The sequence below is a fragment of the Stegodyphus dumicola genome, chromosome 9, assembly GCF_044657685.1.
Source record: "Stegodyphus dumicola isolate Sdum_Otavi_A_Nest chromosome 9, ASM4465768v1".
In the NCBI taxonomy this organism is placed as follows: Eukaryota; Metazoa; Arthropoda; class Arachnida; order Araneae; family Eresidae; genus Stegodyphus; species Stegodyphus dumicola.
In genome coordinates, this window is record NC_140776.1 from 22,705,906 (window position 1) to 22,726,750 (window position 20,845).

Here is a 20,845-nt window from a genome sequence, read left to right on the forward strand (position 1 = left end):
GTAAGAGACACCAGCTATGTATGCGCAGTAAAACAAAAATATCGCAAAAGTTTCCAGACGAATATGAAGAAAAAATTGCAGAACAGCTGGACGCAGTCTTCGAATTTTGAGGTTACACCATCTGGAAGAAGCCTAGCATTTCGCAAGTTTGTGAATGGGTCAAAGCTTCGTGTGATGCTGTGAAAATAGAGACAGTGGTTAAATCATTAAGAAGTGTAGCAGTAGTAGTGCACTGGATGGTACAGAAGACAATTTATTGTTTGAGGTTTCAGATGCTGATTTAGAAGAGGTTTCTTCAAGTGACTCTTCATTTAGCTCTGGAGATGAGTGTCTGGGTTTTGACGAAGAAGATTAAGAGGTATTTTTTCTCAGATAGATTGGGTATTTGCAGAAAATATTTCTTTGTATTACTTTATATTTAAAACACTTTAAATTCATTATAATGATAAGTAATAAAGTTTTGTCTTTCAAAAATGTGCATAAAAAAAGGGGGCGTCTTATATGCCGGCAAATACGGTACTTTTTTTAATTTCACTTCTTTTAATTGCATAATCCCATGCATTAATTTTAAACATTAACCATTCTATGCCCAAAATGAGATTTTTTATAATCTTTGCATTTCGTTTCGATATCATATACTTTTTTCTAACAAGTGTCTAATTCGCCAATCGCGAAAACAAACATTTTAATTGCAGATTTTTATTAATTATTATTTGTTATTAATTATTGTTATTTTTGTAGTTCATACTTTAGTTTATCACAGTTAACTCTCTCGCATTCAATTTTATGTTTCCTTCCTTTCATTTTTCAAGAATTCTCCTCCCATTTTTTAGCCCAAAAAGGCGTTAGACCAGAAAGGATCTCCAAACGCCAATTTGCGTCGAATCACTAAAAGCGTTGAATCACTTTTCAAACTGTTGCCACCAAATATTAGAATCCTGTATTACATTTCAAGAGATTAAATAATGAAGAATCTGCATGAATGTGTGTATGTTCCTCGCATTGTGTAAAAACAAGAGTACCTAGAGCCGTCAAATTTTGACTAACGTACTCCACCCAAACATGGGTACAAAGAAGCCTGAAGTTTGAATTTCGAATTTTATATATTAACTATTTCATATTTTGTGAACATTTAAGGAATTTTTAGTTGAAAAACTCAACGGTTTCGAATCGAACAGTGGCAACACTGTACGGAACAAAACATTTTTATTTCAGTGCTCGAGACTATCTATTGGAAATTCTAAAGAACCTTTTTAACCCCAAATGCTCTCGAACCTTGTATGTTTGTGTGAAAGAATAAAACGCCCCTTTAGGCGTAATATACAATCTGAAAGCTTTCAGATTTTTGCTTTTTCTTTTTAATTCAAAAACTTTCTATGACTCATATACGAATTTTAAAATGAAATGCTAATAATTTTATAATTTGTTTCAAATTTTTTCCAGAATTTAATTATGTTTCAGCTTTCTTTCAGAAATACTTAACTCTTTGAAAACCGAAGTTTTCGCTAACCTGTACGCATAAAATACCAAATCGCCCGAAAAGGTTTTAGAGAGTCACAGTAATTTTCTCCCCTCCCCATCCATTAACTCACAAAGAAGAGTGAAGATTTCAAATGTCATCCTGTCTACTTCCTAACAAATAAAGATAAGAAACCACAAATAAATCCTTTTCGGACAAGCTGCCTGCAATAAACTGATACAATGTATTTAATGGAAACTGCACCTGCTACTGCATACCTTAGGGGATGGAAGAAAACAACATCGGAATTTCGGCCGTTTTGGGCGGTTGAGGTCATTTGAATGAAAGGCCGTGAGGCGTTATGGTCTTCAAAGAGTTAAGCCCTTCTAAACTAGTTTTCATTATTCATTTTTAGGATTTTTCTGTATGTTTTAAATTAATAGCTATCTGGCAGGATATATATTAGCTACAAAATTGGGGATTCTAGACGTTTATATATTCAGCATTGAGACAAGTACGTTCAAATTGTTATTTCTGTAACTAAAAAATTTTAGTCAAAAATCACGTGAAATAAAATTCTTTGCCAGCTGTAATTACATAGTTCAAATTTACTTCAATCTAAATATCAGCTTATTTTAACTGATATTTAAATCTTATCTCTTACGCTGGTCACGTTTTATTTAGGACAAAATAAAAATTTAGCTTTATCATTTTATTTCTTTTATTGACAGTAAATTCTAGGAAAACTTTCTAGGGAGAAGTGTCGCATAGTAATTACACAGAATTTTATTATCACACAATATAGGCAATTATACAAATAAAAGTTGAGAAACATTTTAAAATTCTAAAAGTTTATTTTTACATGCTTTTAATAGCTTAAATAATGTACCATAATTGCAAATTTTCTTTAAATTTTAAGAAAAAATAAACAAATAGGGCCTCTTTATTGCATTGAAGTTTGGAATATGGAGATGTACATATAATAATGTAACGAATTTTGTACATAAATGGGCGATATATGAAATTACGGATCATATGTGAAATTGTTGTATTTTGCTGCGTAATGTAACATGAAAAATCTAGAGAGATAAGCTATGCCGTAAAAGTAAAAATACAAGTCCATTTAACATTGAGTAATTGGGTATCCCAGTAATTTGGCGAGATATAGCCAAGCTGACAACGGTTCGGTCCACTTAATTTGTAGCCACATTTGCCGAAAAATAGCTAAAAGTCGCGAAATTTGGCGGCCATTTGTCGACATTTTCTTCCGGTCTCTCTATCACCGTAATAGATATTGTAATTGAATAAATGTAATTGATCATTATATTAGCCGCAACCGTAATTTGATCCTCATACTGTTTTCCAGTAATTTCGAGAAGCAGAATGTACTAGAAATATCTCGGCTGTCGGTTGAAAACTATATATAAGACGGGAGAGAGCATCTGCTCTCAGTTATTGTTGTTGAGAGTTGTTAGTTCAGCGTGAGCTGAGGTATCCCCGTGTTAGCTTTCCTTTTATGAGCGCTTTACATTGCGTTGTGTTTAACGTTCTTAGTAGTTTGCAGTGTAACCACTGATTGTACTCTGTGATACTGTGAACATTTGTACGAGTATTTCTGTGTAGACATTCCATAACGATGAAGTCTTTCATTTGGTAAAAATAAATTGGTACTTTTCCGTTTTGCCATCGCAGGCGATAAAGTAGCCAGTAACGATACAAATGATGCCAAGCGGAATATCCTCGATGGTAACCTTTTACGCCTCATTTTCAAAACAAGTCGCAGCCATTTCTTATCAGATTGATTGTTTCTTTCAATACTGGCATACAATTACATAGAATTTTTACCAGATATTTCAATTATATGCCCTAAGGCCATTCGCGATAATTAAGTCAATTAGGATGCAATCATATCGCTTGCCCGAAGCCGAAAATAGAGAAAAGGGTTTTCTCAATTTTAATGAGAATACACTAACGAAGTAAAGCACTGAGGTTTTACATAATTTCTGAGTAAGCTATTTGTACGAATTGAAATAATTCTTGCATTTAAACTTGTATTCCAAATTAAGATTTAACTTGAAATTAATGTAGATAATTACTCAGAGAATTAGATTTTTGTGGCGTAGTTTACATGAGATGAGATCCCTTGCGGTCACGTGATACGAGCCGGCGAATCAGGATGTTGAACCATGAAAGCATAGTAAATTCTTAAATTAATGGTTTTTTTACTAATTCATCGTCTTTATTTATTGGCTTTTTACCAAATTTTAAACGATATTAAAATGTTTATGCCATCAAAATAAAAAACTTCTTACAACTAACATTTGTTAACATTTTTTATGTGTATACTGTATGTTGTCGCCAATAAAGTCTGCTTGGCGAGATTTGCGCCAGTGAAACGGAAAAGTACCAATAAATTTTATTAACCTATCATCGGACCTGCGTGCATTCAATCTGTTATGAACTCGTGCTCACGCAAAAATAATAACCTTATGGGGAGGCTGATTTAACGATGTGATTTACGATCAAAATAAGAATACTTTTTCTTACACTTGAACTCAATGATCTTTTTGAACTTGCACTTGAACTGAGTTATTTCATTTGCAGCTTTTAGCACTAAAAGTTTTCTAATGTCAGTAATACTGTAGAGTTTTGTAATTTCCACTATAATATGCAAACATCACACATGAATGATACCAGAATATTCTTCCTGATATCCGTTTGATGACTGCCTTTGTGAAAATCTTTTCACCAAGGTCTTCCCATCAGGAAAAGTGTATGTGAATTTCACATGACCCCACAAAGCCAAAACTTCGGAATCCATTCCTAAGCAAGAGCATTGAAAAAGTCGGTACGCAGTGTCAGCGGAAAGAAATCGCTGGAGCAATCAGACGTGTCCGTCTCGGCCAGAATGGCGAGACGAGACCTCAGCACGCTCTGCGGCGTCCTCTCTCTTACACCTCGTCATCACTTCACCAAGAACAGGAACAGCATTTGGATTCAGCCAGTTTTCAATCGATGATGCTCGTCAAAACGTGAGAATGGGAGAATTTTCATCGAAAACGTTAACTCTCACAAATGAAAGCAGACGCGGAAATAAAGTGCTGTGTAAACATGACAGAACATGTAGAGACATTTATTAATGGTTTGTAACGCATCATCAGCCAGATTTCACTACAGTTACCATGGACAACGAAATTCTAAATGCTCATTTTCTGCAGAAAAATAATTTATACTGACATTGTCTAACATTTTCTTGAACCTATATTATAACTGTACGCCACGGAGCAGGCTTCCGTCCTAGAAATCCATGCGGAATGATGCCTGTTTGGTGGAAGAATTTCAGGGAAGGACCGACAGACGTTTATTCGTTGTCACTGAAGACGTTTATTCGTTGTCACTGATGGACAGGGTAGGTTATTGTTGCTTAGTCACTTTGCATAGGAATGCTACGATTTTTCGTGGGGGGGGGATTACTTTAGACAATAGTATGCCTTCGTGTTTGAATCACTAGATAAGTCCGTAGTCGTAGTAAAAGTAGAAGTGGAGAGTCCAAAGTTCTAGGAAAATACCATCGTGGCTTTGTGGATATTTCCGTGGAATTATTCCTGATAATAATGCACAATGATCAGACGTTACTAAACCGTTATGCTATTATGCATAGCTATCACATAGCATGGTTACTGCACATAGGTTATACATATTATCAATGGCCTTTCCATGAGGATACATGCCACAGTTATTAACAAATGAATATGGATAGCCTCAGTAATACTTTAGATTATAACAGATAGTAGAAGACTTACACTGAATATCTAAGTACTGACATGTTTGAACATAATTGCATAGTGTAAGAGCGGTATATAGTGTAACTATACACGCATTCGGTATACATAGTATAAGACAATACATAAGAAGACTCATACCAAGTATCTACATACTGACTTCCTATAACATAACGCAGTTACTGTACATATATTGCATGCATTATCAATGGCCTTTCCATGGGGATACCTGCCAGTTATTACCAAATAAAAATGAGTAGCCTAGTGTTAAGTGAAAACTCCCTGCCTATATAGTCCGAACAGTGGCCGTGCGGGTAAAGTTGCTGAACACTGGTAGTTCGGTTCCGGGTTTAAATCTCGGCGAACGGACTGATTGCATGGCGTTTTTGTGGCTTTCCCTATGTCTAATATGTTAAACGAGCCAATTTCCCTTCTAACATCTTCCATGAAAAGCATCATTCTTTCCAGGCAAATAGCCTTCGAGTGCTCAGCCATGAACAAATAAATCAAACCAAACCAAACCAAAACTTTCTGTACTCAGAGAAATTTACTATTACAGGGCCATTCACACTTTGCTCCAAAAATAGTGAGCTCTAATATTACCAAGAGATTCGAGTTTTCAGGCCTAAATCACATCTATATCAGCTAAAAACAACATGTGAAATTTTTCTTTTTGGCAGTTTATAACTATACCTTGCAAGTACCAGATTTCTGTATTTTTTTAAGCCCAAGAGGCGGTAGCCGAGAAGGGCTATTAGTCTCGAAACAGGATTTTACATAGAATCACTTAAATGCAATGCACCACTTTTCAGATTGTTCTCATTATTATCGCCCTGTATTATATCTAAAGAAACGAAATAATGGAGAATCTGCATGAATGTATGTATGTTTCTTGCCCTGTGAACAAACAACGGTACCTAGAATCATGAAATTTTGAATAACATAGTCCTCTACTCGAAAATGGCCACCTGGAAGCCCAAATTTGGAATTTGGAATTTATTTTATTGTCTGCTTCGTATTTTGTAAAACTTTAATGAATTTTTGATTAAAACTGAACAATTTCAAAGTTAGCAGTGGCAACACTATAGGAAATAAAACATTTTTATCTCCAGCGCGCGAGATTTTCTCTCTGAAATTCTAAGGGCATGCTGTTTTTAAATTTAGCCCATCTGAAAAGAATCAGATTTCAGATTTTTATATATGTAATATAAAATCTGAAAACTTTCAGATTTAATTTTTTTTAGAAAAATTTTAATGCAATCGAAAATTTCTGTTTTTACAGGGAAATTATTTTTTCGTCATTAATACATGGAAAGAAAATAGCTGATGCAATATTTCTATATCTAAAATTATCTTGAGCCCTTTAACTGGGTGATTTATAGTTACAAATTGTCAGACGGCTTCTTAATTGGTTCTTTCGTGGCGTAAGTTTCGATGAAGTATACGTTACGCTTTGAAGGCATAAAGCAATGTCGAGTTAGCTACATAACACATTAATATTACTTTCTTGCACTGCACGATAATTTGTGAATACTTATGCCAGAGCTCCACTATGCAATATCATTAATCCTTTTTAAATTTCTAATGCATGGTGTTTGAAATATCGGTATGCTGATGTTTGTTGATAAATATATGTAAAATATAAAACAAGAAAATAAATTACTAACTTAATTATCAATAACTCTTTAAATTATTTCTTTAGATTTTTGTATGTCCCCCCTCCTAGCATCTGCAATGCATCAAAATTTCTCTCGACTGCGTCATTTCTAGGCCCTACCATACATATGGCTTTTAATAACGCTAATGACGTAGCTAATTCAGAACTTGGACTCAAAACTTTGAGAACTGAAACCTTTCTCTTAATAGGCTGTCATATTGAATATCTGCGCACTTTTGCTTCAGCTCTCTAGCCGTTAGAACGCTACTTCACTCGCTGACTTGTCGCTTAGCCTATGCTAGCTATTGTCCATTCTTCTAAATAAATAATCTGTATAAAATTATGGGGTGCATAGCGCACCCACAACGGTGATATGCAATTAAAAAAATATGTGTCCTAAGAATTAATTATCAAGGAACAAAATTATAAGTGGAATTTAAGGCTATGTCAGTCTTCTAGTGTCATCTTTCCATACGCAGTAAAGCTTGTTCAAGTTATTGCAACGCAGAGAACCATCACTAATCCGTTGCAGCTTTCTCCAAGTCATCCTGTTACTATATAGATATAAGTCATTTTCGTTGGATTTGTTGTATGTCATTAGTTCTTCGTTTTGATTGTTTTATGAAAGAAATAATTCTGAGCACAAGCAATGCCAAGCTGACCGAAACCTCTGATAATCTCACAGAATGCAATAAATAACGTGAGTAAGAAATTTTAACGGAAAAATTATATTATTTTTTTTTGTGTGTAATATGTTCTTTAGACCATAATAGCAAATTTATGATGGATTTATTTGCTTCTGTTTTTTCTCCTGCATTTGTTTCGTTTTATCACAAAATTTAATTTAATATCAAAGCATAAATTGATATTCAAAATTAAATTCTAATTTGGAAGATACTACTTAACAAGCAGTTATCAATTAAAGTAAGCGTGTGTATGACGTTAGAACTATCGAGATCGTAACCCTACTCCACTATAAACTCGCAGAATGTACTGTTGCGAAATACCCAGCTGCGGTAAGATAGCTTCCCCTCAAAGCGGGATTGGGTTACCAGAAAGTGGCAGGGAAAGAAGGGTTATCAGATTTGGCTTGAAAAGACCCATTTGGGGACATTTGGCAACAAAGCTGGCGATATGCATAGACGAGCGAGAACATTCTAGAACGCATTCTTAGCGGTTTTCCCCGAGAATATTCTCGAAGGTAGGTGAAAGCTATATATACCTTGTGTGTACGCGGAGTAGGTGTATCTTGAGTTCAGTAGTATTGTCTTGAGTTCAGAGATTAGCTTGAGAGCGATCGACCGAGTCGGGAGTTGTACTTTAGCGCTTTGCCCGTCTGTAAGCTGTCTTCACCGTTATAGCCTGAAGGCTGTGTTGCTGATTATCTCAGCGTGTTTATCGTACATTTTCGACGACTGTAAAAGTATCTTTACGGCTGTCCTGTGTAATAGTGCTTACTGTCGAATAAATTGTGTTTTGATTCTTCATCAGGTGTTATCATCAGTTACTCCGAACCCACGATCGCATAGAATGCAACAATAGGGATAAGGAAAACGTAAGCAAACTTGAGTTAAAACCAAGCATAAGGAGTCGTATTTATTTTACAGCTCCAGGTAAGTTTAGAAATATATGGGTTAGCATTTAGCCACTGCTAACTGTGTCTCAGAGACATTATTTAGATAACTGTGTCTCAGAGATGAACGATGATAATGATAGCGAATAATAGTTTGATTAGAAGCTCGTAAATCTTATTTGAACGTCTCCGAAGTTCTGATTGTTTCACAAAGTAGGATCTCAAGAAAGGCTGATTTTTTAGCACTGGAAATATAAGTTATCACAAAGTCAAATGATAACCATAGGCTATTGCTTCAATAATATATAATGCTTCAATAATATATAATCAAATAATGATAATCAATGGCTAAGACTGCTATTTAGTTCGACTGGCGATGTTGTTATACGGCTGCAAGGACTTCGCAGCAATTCCTTGGTACAAGAATAAATAGGTTTACAGCTCACCAAGATCCGTATAAAACTGATCTGTATGCAAGGCGACCAATGAGTTCACTTTTCTTTCTTCTATCAAGGATGGCTTAAGTTTGGGCCTCCTGCATCGCCGGGAGCTTAATGAAGCCCAAAAGATTGGCCCGAATTATCTTCACTGATAGATAAGAGTTGAGTATAAATGCCAGTTCTCAAAATGGTTAGATACGAAGGGAGACTGAAACACACAGCTTTCCATAGAATGTCCATTAAACATTCATTTTTCATGGAGGTTATTTATTTAAGTAGACATTAAATTCAGAAGATAAGGTGCAATTTTCTGAATTTTTACGACAAGCATCGGTACATAGATAAGCTTCAACATATCCAATTAAGGTTTTTGGGAGATCTGGTAGGTGTAGAGAAGTTTAATTTTTTTGGTCACCTGTTGGTTAATTTCCGAGATCGCCTTTCATTATGGTGGCTTAATAAGTCATATTATTAATCATTCAGGAAATTAAGTATCAAGTCACAGACTTTTAACTGATAGACGGTGCCAAATTTTGTTACAGCACCAGGTGTCATTTGAATGTAATATATAACATTCAAATGAATTCACCTGCATATACTGCGCAACTTAGTCTATTGAACATAATTTGGACGTCATAGTGTAGCGTACCAGGATCTGCTGAAAGGTTTGGGAATCCCAAATTGGCTTTTTCTTGCGTACTTTGCAAAATTTTTAATTTTTTCGTATTATATTTTATGTGTTGATTTATTACTTTATTACAATTATAATTTGGTGATAATACGTATTATAACTGTGCAAATATCTGAAAATGTAACTGTATGTCATTGTAATGTAATCCAACAGTCAGATGAGAATTAGTCTAGTGCACTACTCGGGGGTAAAAGTTATATTAAACTCTCGGTGACTTTAGAATCTGTTCAGAGAGCAAATTTACGAATTTATTGTGTGTTTTTCCCTTCGAAGTTCTGAGTTTACGATCACCAGTGATCCTGCAGTTTTAGAACTGAATCCGTAGAGACATTATATATTTCGAAGCAGTGTAAGGATCCTAAGTTATACTAACGTTTATTTTATTTTAAATCTTTACTATCACTTCTTATTTTCTACTTCCGGCCAGAATTAAAAGCTTTAACTTATTTATGCAAATTTGTCTTGCTAACGCCAAGTACTTAAGTTGTGGCTTTTTGCCAAGAAAGAGAGAGGAAGGAGCTATTAGAAGCAGGCCGCTTGCCATAGTAGTTTTACTCGGTTGCTGGTTGCCTTCCAGGCCAGAGGTTTAATCCTCTTGATAATTTTAAACGTATCGCAGTGTTAGCAGTTCTCTGTACTACATACGGCTTTTTGTTAATATACGGCCAATCTTGGAGTTAGGCACTTGTTTGATTAATCCAAAGTTAGGTTAGTTAGAGTTTAGTTAATAATTTTATATTCTTACGTTCAGACCACAAGTGGTTGGTCTCTGTATTCCGAAGTTCGGAAATCATTCTAAAGAGAGAAAAATAAAGGGTTTCGTATACCCTTCCTGTGTGTATTGTCTACTTCCCAAATTTATTGAACATAGCTTTAGTAAGCTCCCTGTTCCGAGTCAGGACAGTTAATGTTCCCAAAGCAAGTAAGGAGGAACACAAAACCTGGTAGCAGGAGAAATGAAAAATGAGCAATACCCTCTCTAGGACTCGAACCACGGATCTCACTAATAAGCGCCGAGTATACTGCCCACTACACCACGAAGGAGGGCTAAGAAGGCGAGAGAAATACCTTTTAAATCTATGATATTTTTCACCATGTTAAGAAGAATTGCAATGATGCTTTCCTGCTCCATCTTTCTCAGTGTCTTAAAGTTAGCTCTTAAAGAACAGCATGAGAGTGATATTATTATTTCATCAGATGAACTCCAAATTAAAGCTGATACTCTAAGTTATGTGCAAAAATAGTTATTATGAAATTACTGTTGATGATTTAGTTGCTAAAGAGTTGCTGTAACAAAATTTGGCAAATTTAAAGTCTGTGAATTGATACTTAATTTCTTAAATTTTACAGTTTTTTCCACATGAATAATTAAAGAATTGACAACCATCAAAAAATTTCCCTCGCAACATTTTTTCTACTAATAAATTACTGATGGCTTTTAAAATTATTTGAATTATATTTACCTCTAGAAATCCAAATGTAGTTGAAAATAAATTATTTTTAATTGCTTTTCTTTTTCGTCTTTACGAATAATAATGTAAATAATATTGTTGCGTGAGTACGGGTTCGTAGTAGATTGAATGCACAAGTCCGACAATAGGTTAATAAAATTTATTCTTAACAAAAGAAATATATCAGAACTCTGGAATTTTGCTCAGAGATATTCGTACAAGTGTTCTCAATATCACCCAGTATAATCAGTAGTTATATTTCAAATTACTGGCAACGTTAAATACAACGCAATGCAAAGCGCATCTAAAGAGAAAGCTAATCCGGATATCGCAGTTCACGCGAAACTAAACAACTCGCAACAACAATAACTAAGCAACTGAACAACTGAAAGCAGATGCTCTCTCTTCGGCCTTAAATAATTTTCGAGCGGTCACGCGATATTTCTGGTACCTTATGTTTCTCGAAATTACTGGAAAGCATTACGAGGGTGGAATTACGATTACAGCTAACACAGTTGTCAATTACATTTATTATATTTCAATACAAATTACCCAGATACACTTTTACTCACTGTTAAATGCACATGCCCCTGTATTGTTACTTTCCCGGTATAGCTAAAAAGTGTGGGTATAGCTCCCGCTTTCCTAGCGTGCCTTCGTGGTGTAGTCGTTCTGCACGCTGGGCCGGTATTCCAGAGGTCCGTGGTTCGATTCCCGGAGAAGGCGTTTGCTAATTTTTCCTCTTGCTTGTTTCCAAAAATTAACTTATGTCTCTACATAGCTTTATCTTAAAATTTGTCTCGCACCAAAAAATACAACAATTTTACTTATAATTCTACTAAAATTAATTATCTAAGTACAAAATTCATAACGATATTTCTTACACGAGAAATGTTTGAGATAAAACTTTAACATTGAGATGACACTTTCAGTGGATTATATTCTTCTCAGATTTGTAAGTCAACAACTTAATTTACAGCGGGGGAAAAAAAAAAAAAAAAAAAAAAAAAAAAAAAAAACACATATTCGTCACGTGAAGCATAATAAAACATGATACGGTTCACTATAGAATAGAGACAAATGGATGGTGCATCTTATGGTGAAGCAACACGCAAGGGACTCATTGTAAAAATGCAATTGTTCGTTTTATTTTTCCCCTTCCTTCAGATTACTCTCTAAGTCGTGACCGAAACCACGATTTATGACCACTCCCTTTGCTCGAAAAAAGTTTCAGAATGCTGATTTTCTTACCTTGCTTCCTGGTGACGGTCGAGTTTATATTAACACTCCATTCTTCTTGTCCGTTTCGTATTTTGGAAGGTAATAAAAATGCAGCATTCTCTTTTTCTGCGAAGATTTCTATTTTTGCACCAATTTTTCCTTGGTATGGATGCTTTTCTTTGAGCACCGTTTACAAATGGACTTTCAATGTAAGCAGAAGCTTTCATATAACAAATATACAGAGGATTTCACACGTTTTTGTAACGATTTTCATTTTCTCCAGGAATTTAAATATTAACTTTAAAATACAAATGTGAGTGACATTAAATTGAAATAAGGTTTAATTATCGTCTACAGCAGAGATGGATAAACTACGGCCCGCCGGAGGGTTCTATCAAGCCCATTGATAGAATTTAAATTTGCCGGTCGAAGGCAAATTAAAACAAATATATATTTATATATTATATATCCATCTCCTTTTTTACTTTGTTTAAATATTATTTTTTTCTTCCTTTTCTTCAAAGGATTGGTGATCGTTTTACTTTCTCTATTTTTGTCCTAAAAAACATAAATCGACGGAAATGGTAAACACAGACAGCTTTCAATCGGTAAAGTGTTAAAAGCGGAAGTTCTTTCTTAGTTATAGCTGTAGATTGGAACCAACAAGCGCTATCTCTTTCTCGGGGAGCAGACATATGGGAATCCAATATATGTGAATTAGACCTCACATGTGGTAGACTGCGCATTTTAAGCTCCAAACAGCGCTTTTTCTTTTGGCGCGAGTTCTAATATTATTGATTGCGTATGGAAAGATGGCGGATATTATAGCATCATTGTGAATAGTGGTGAAATTATTAAAAGTAAAGCGTAGCTAGTTCTAGTTTGGGTTATTCGTAAAATATTTCAACCCCAAAATGGCTACTAAAAAACGTAAAGTTGATTCAGAGTGCCGTGCTTTTAATGATGAATGGACCTGAAAATATTTTTTTACAGTTGTGTTACATATTACATAATATTGTTTTACAGTGTCTCATCTGCAATGAAGGTGTAGTCTTCAAAGAATATAACATTTCCCGTCATTTCACATCTAAGCATAAGAATTTCAATTACGGAGCAATGTCTGAGTATGAAAGAAAACAAAATGCAGAAAATCTTGGTAAAAAATTAAAAGGCAGACAAAAATTTTTCAAGAAGGTAAACAGTATCCAAGAAGCAGCTACACGTACAAGTTATATTGTAGCATACAATACTGCTAAAAATAATGAAGCTCTCAGTGATGGGGAGTTCGTTAAACAATGCATGCTCCAAGTTTGTGATGATTTATGTCCAGATAAGAAAAAAAAAATTTGAGACCAAGCTTATCTCGAAAAACGGTAACTTCTAGAATCGAAGTCATTGATAAAAATTTGACATCACAATTGGAGTCAAAGATTGGCCAGTTTAAAATTTGCTCCATAGCTATGGATGAAAGCACTGATATAAGTGATACTGCTGAATTAGTTTTATTTATAAGAAATGTTGATAAGAACTTTGAAATTACCGAGGAACTGGCGTGCATCAGCGTTACGGCCGGAAAATTCCGTATAGAAGACTGCCTTCTATATTCATTACAAATGAAAATTTCTTCTAACTTTTAATGTATTTAATTTCGATTTGGATGTATATTGGAAGAAAAGGAATCAAGGTACAAAATGAGAGATTTATTTTTTAATTAAAATCAAGAAAATACCACTTATTCATGACATTTTGAGGAACTTTGAAATTTCAGGGCTAAACTCGTAACGCTCGGAGGGTTAAAGGAAACTACAAAATGTATGTAATATTACGACTGATATATGACAGGAAAAATTCTGGATTTCTTGGACTCTTTAATCAAAACTATCCCGGGAACAATGTTGTTTTTCTACATTGCGTTATACATCAAGATGCTCTGTGTAAATCTGTATTGAATATGAAACCCGTGCTTGATGTAGTAGGGAAGCTTGTAAATACTATTCGATCTTGTGGGTTTACTCAGAGGCAATTTCGAGATTTTCTTCAGTTTGTACAATCTGAATACTCTGATCTACCGTATTACGCGTAAGTAAAAGTGCAGGATGTGTTTTCGAGTGAATTTGGCAGCTGAAAGATGACATTCTGTCGTTCTTCCATGAGAAACAGTGTCCTGCGGGGTGGGAAATGTTAGAAGATACAGGATGGATTTCGGACTTCCCATTTTTCACAGATCTTCTTTGTCATATGAGCAACTTGAATGTGAAGATGCAAGGGAAAAATCAATTTATCGACGATATCTGGGCCCATCTCAAAGCTATTAAACTAAAACTTAATCCGTTTGCTGGGCAGCTAGTTAAGTACGACTTCTCTCATTTCCCGATGTTAAATTCAATACCCTCACTAAATGAAGAGAAGCTTAAGAATTAGAAGATCAAAGCTGCAACTTGAAAAAACTGCATTTTGAGTTCGAACGCAGATTTCAAGATTTCAGTGCCATTCAAACAGATTGGATATTTTTACCATGCATTTCAAAGTAAATTGGAAAGCAGTGAGTTTAGATTTGTAGCTTGAACTCACTGAGTTGCAATCTAACAATCATCTTAAGCACTTGTTTCTAATTTAAATAAATAACAAAGTTTTACAAATTATTATCGAAAGTAAGTTTCCCAAATTTAATATCTGATGCTCAGAAAATCAGTGCTATGTCTGCTTATATATGTGAACAAGTGTTTTCCACTATGAACTTTAGAAAGAATTATTTCAGAAGTGGATTGACAGATGAGCATTTAGCCTCGTTCTTTAGAATCAGTACGTCTATCTCATTTCTCAATATAAGGAACTTGTAAAAATGAAATCACAATTTCATTCATCTTGTAGAGTCATTAGGTTAATTGGAAGCAGAAAAGACGAAAAATATGCAACCGCCTTCGCCGGGAATCGAACCACGGACCTCTGGAATACCGGCCCAGCGTGCTACCATTACACTACGAAGGCACGCTAGGAAAGTGGGAGAAATACCTTATAATCTCCTTAACATATTTAAATTGTAATGCTTGTATATTGTTTTTAAAATTTTAGAAAAATGTATCTTGTCCCGCCAAACTTTTTTTTTTTTTTTTTTTTTTTTTTTTTTCGATTTTTGGCCCGCGACCGAAAACGTTTGTCCATCCTTGGTCTATAGCGTTAAAAACATTCTTTTCTTTAAAATGTCACAAAGAAAGAAAATATGGATCGAAGGCTATTTTTCCGCTGTCCGAAGAGAAATACTCTTATTCAATTATTAAAAGAAGATGTAAAAAGCATGGTTTTATCATTTTTACACGTAAGATAAGTGACGCAATTAATATGAAAGCAAAGAAACGTCACACTTTTCATACCTAACTTTCTTTAGCCTCGTCGAATATAGGGAAATCGATCGGGTCTTTCATTCTGAAGTTTGCTGCACTGTTTGACAGTCATATTTACGAATCAGACTCGTTTCCGTGGCTTACGATATGACACCACGAATGACATTAACGAAGTCAGAGGATACAGAAGCTTTTTATTATGAAAGATTTCAAAGAGTATTTTTGTCACAATATAAAACAGAATGGATTCCTTTTGAATGTCGTACATGTAATTCAGAACGTTTTCCAAAATGTGTCTGAAATTTTTGCGGTTTATTTATCATCAGCTTAATAGTTTTAAATGTGGTGCGAAATGCCCAGTTGCGGCGAGATAGCTTCCCCGCAAAGCAGGGTTAAGGCTACCAAAAAGTAGCAGAGAAAGACAAGGTTGCCAGAACTGGCGCGAAATCGCTCATTTGGCTATATTTGGAGATATGCCATAGCGGAGCGAAAACCTTCTAGAACACATTTTAGCCGTTTTCTCGAAAATATTCTTCTTGGAAGGTTAACGCTATACACTGGTGTGCAAAAATTAAGGACGAAGTCGAAAAATTAGCATATCAACTGAACGAAGAGGCAGAGCGGACAGAAAGACCAATCAGGAGATTAAGTAAGGTGATGTACGGTAGCACATGCGCAGATATGCAGGTAGACGTAATGGGGGAGTGTCTGAGTAGTATAAAGCATGTTGTCGGTGTAAGATCAGTATTTCTGGTAAAGAGATTGCACGCCGTATAGCAGTTAAAATCACACCGAGTTGCTGCCTCAGCGAGAAATGGCGAATAATCAATCTGTTAGACGACATCTGGATGCTTTTACCCGAGGTCGAATCATTGGGAAGTTGGAGGAAGGCCGCAGTGTGACAAGTGTGGCTGCAGAGTTCGGAATTGCTCACAGCATCGTTTCACGACACGAGACAATTTCATACTACAGGAACAGCTATCCGGGGGTTTAGTAGTGGTCGTCCACGAGGAACCACACCCGCAGATGACCGGTATATTGCCTTACAGGCCAGAAGAAATATGTGGCAGACAGCGGGAGAAATCGCTAGACATACGATACAGGCGACTGGACGACCGATATCACGTTTTACCGTGACCAGAAGACTGCACGGTGGTGGGTCCGCAGTTCCTTTTCATGGACGACAATGCACCATGTCATCGCACAGTAGCTGCCGAACAGCTCTTAGAGATTGAGGATATTGAACGTATGGATTGGCCGGCACGATCTCCGGATCTCAATCTCATCGAGCATGTATGGGATTTTCTAGGCAGACGCTTGGCAGCTCGTACCTTACCACCAGTAACGATTCCGGAGCTTCGATTGGAGCTGCAAGACGAACAGGCAGCAATGCCTCAACAACTCATTGACACCCTCATTCTCAACATGGGCAGACGCTGTGAAACCTGCCTAGTAGTCAGGGGAGATCATATCCCCTATTAAAGACCGGATGTTCCTTGCTGGACACCCATCACAGGGATGTTTCGGCCTTCAGTCGCATTGCGCTCCATGCTACTTTTTCAATAAAGCTTCTTTTTATCATTCTGATTTCTCTTTTAGTAAGTGTTGCTTACATTACTCATGTCCTTACGTATTGGGGATCTTACGGTATTAAATGTGTTGATTTGGAAAGCTTTTGTACAAAGTTATATTGAAAAAACCGTCTCGTCCTTAATTTTTGCACACCAGTGTATATACCCTGCCTGTCCTGTGAGAAAGAAATTAGCTTGAGAGCGACCGACAAAGTCGGGAACTGTACTTTGGTGCTTTATCGTGAAGCTATCTTCATCGTTATAGCCTGAAGGCTCTGGGCTTTGTTGCTGATTGTTTCAGCATGTTTATCATAGTTTTTCGATGACTATAAACGTGTCTTTAGAACTATCCTGTGTAACAGTTCTTACTGGCGAATAAACTGTGTTTTGATTCTTCATGAAGCGTTGCCATCAATTATTCCGGATCCACGAACCCGCAGACCACAACAAATGGATTCTTAGATTTTCAAAAACAAATTATATTGGTGACGTGAATTAATGTTTTTAGTGAAATCTGAACTTAAACGCCTAAATGTAACATATAATTGATTTCTTTTTAAGCTTCTTAAGCAAATTTAGACTATTATCTAATGCGTGAGTACTGGTTAAAAAAACACTTACACATTTGGGCTAAAAATATTTAAAAACAGCATATCTTTAGAATTTCTGATAGACAGACTCGCCCGCTGGAGATTAAAGTGTTTGATACTCTACAGTGTTGCCACTGCTTGCTCTGAAATCGTTGAGTTTTTTTAATGAAAAATTCGTTAGTTTTACAAAATATCAAATGCGAAATGAAACAAATTAGATATTCAAATTTGGGCTTCCTGCCCATTATCGGATGGAGGACTACGTTATTCAAAATTTGATAGCTCTAGGTACCGTTGTTTTTTCACAGTGCGAGAAACATACATACATTCATGTAAGTTCTTCATTATTTAATTACTTTAAATATAATACAGGGCGATAATATTTGGTGGCAACAATCTGAAAAGTGATTCAACGCTTTTAGTGATTCGACGCGAAATACCGCTTCGAGACTAATAGCCCTTTTGGATGAACCCCATTTGGGCTAAAAAAAGACTACTCCATTTTACGTCATAATAAATGTCATAAATGTAAATGCACAGTTAGTTTGTTACAATTCTCCTAAAAATTAGTTAAATAGTGAAGTTATGAATATTTAAAACCATCGTCATATTTTATAATTGACATTTATAATCATAACATTTGTTTTAAGATCAAGTTGAAAACCAAATCATTGCATTTTTGATATTATGTTAAGACATAGTTTCATTTTATATTTGCTAGAAACTTATCAAGCTCCTAAAAACGCTTTCGCTGTGACTACCTTTTTTGAAAAACATTTAGACTGTTTTGATAGTGTGAATAACTTTGTGTGATCTTTCTTCCCTTTCGTTGAAATAAACACAATGGCAATCTTAATATGAATTGACCTAAGTCGGAAAACCTCTTCAGAAAAAGAGCCAATTTCATGCCGTTCGTCACACCCAACGGTTAACCGAGCAGCAGTTCTAGAGTCAAAAAGAATCCTTCTGCGTTTCTTTTTACCAGAGCTGAGAGCTCTTGTTGAATGGAATCCCGAAGAAAAAGATGATGCGGTTACCGTTATGGACTCGCACCCATCCAGCAGCGGGTCGAACTCATGCGTAACCGCATCTGCAGTGTCCGAAGACATTGGCGTGACCCGGAAGTCACCTGTTTTTAGACCTACCGTTCTAACTTTTCTCCATAGGGTGTCTCAAGTCCAGTTCGGAAAATTAACTACCTTTCGTTTCGTTCTTTTTCCTTTCCTTTTTTTTTTTTTTTTTTTTTTTATCCTTCCTCTCTTTCTACTGAATTCGGACTCGGCATGAAATGCAACACTGTGATTATTATAATTTTTTTACTGAGATTGTAATTGTAACTGCAACTGTGAAAGTATCACAGCGGTCTGAAGTCCCGTTTCGGGAAAATTCGAAAGCGAGGGGCTTTACCAAAAGTTCATACGTGTTTTGATAAAGTTGATAAACACTCCGTCAGGCTTGGATTAATGCATAAACTAAGAAAACTTAAACATACTCTTTTTTCCTTCTCATTGCAGTTATATTTACGTGATTCAATTATATATGTATTAAAACTGATTGTTTTATTCTTAGTAATGGCAAAACGTAATTGGCTGCTTTATGTGATTACGTCAAAGCCTCAAGGGCTATCTGCCTAAGGGAAGGGATGCCTTCGTAGGGGACTTTCTAAGGGAAACTGGCTCGTAAATACGTTACACATGGGGAAAACCACGGAAAGGCCCATGCATCCAGCCCGCTGGCGGGATTCGAAACTTGGACTGAACTACCAGTGTTCAGCGACTTCACCGTTCGGTCGCTAGTGGGCCAAATATCAGATATAGGTCCATATAAAAATCAGTTTTCTGAGGTGACTATAATTCTTACACATAATTTCTTTCCATGTTTCCTAAAGTGCTTTGTTTTGCTGTTTATTTAAAGAACTTTAAATCTTAAAAATGATTTCGATATTATTAAAGATAAAGAAGAGCTAAACATTTTGAGTAGAAAAATATAAATGCAAAGCGGAGAAATAACTCAAGGCAAAATTTAAACTTCCCTCCCATCCAAAAAAAAAAAAAAATCTAATAGCAGTTGCAATTCAGTTTTCCTTTTGAGTTCAGCTTAGAAAGTCCTCCACGAAGGCATCCCTCCCCTCAGGCAGATAGCCCTAGCGTGCTTTGCCATAATTAAATACACCAACACACCAACACCACCTTTTGAATTCAGATTTATTGAAATTTTCCGATATCTTGTATAAAAATTAATGCGTGAACAACTGCACTAAACTGAATGGAAACTTCTGAACTTTCCTATGTACCAAAAGAATTTTAAGCGTTCAAAACGTTCGTTGCGACGTTACCTTATGAAGAATTACTCTCAAACAGATTTAAATAACTACTATATTTCTTATATCGTGAATTTTCTAAATTCTGCCTTGAAATGAATGCACTATTTTTCAGAGAATTTGCAGCAGCCAAGAAAAATTTGCTTAAGTATTAAGATCGTACCTTTTTAGCTAACATGTTTTAGTTTTAGCTAACATGTTAAAGTTAAAATGATCTTACGAGATAACCTGGCGACTTCTCGCACAGGCGTAAAAGAATATCAGCACAGAAGAAGGGTAAAATAACCCTTTATTATTCGTCAAACTCATAATATAAAAATGCACGAACATCGTTTTTGCATTAATACCGACGACTTGCAACTCTGAGTAACAGCAAAGACAAACTAGTAACGTGCGCTGACTAGCGAAATCATGCTCTGAATAAACTACACGATTCATCCGTTTAAATACTTACTTCACTTTAAATTAGCATCCAGGCGAGGAAATGCGACTGGAAGATGAGAGGTTCAAGAAAGGTAACAAAACTTAGAATAATTTATTATACAAACTATAGGAAACCCTACAAAATTAAACATTTATTACATATTAATTATTTTATTACATTTCTAAATAAATATTTATGAATTTTGAAATAAATATTAGGAAGACTATGAATATAAATTATTCTATTTGAATTAAATTCAAAATCTCTAAGAATTAATTATTATATATACAGCGTATAGAGAAAAAACAACAAGATTTTCTTTTGC

General features: G+C 35.5%; 1 protein-coding gene across 1 annotated transcript in view; it reads left to right on the plus strand.

Annotated features, from left to right (window-relative positions):
- LOC118203526 (uncharacterized) overlaps positions 1-20,845 on the plus strand; it is a 294,354-nt gene that overhangs the window by 53,222 nt on the left and 220,287 nt on the right. The gene's annotated exons all lie outside the window — the stretch shown is intronic.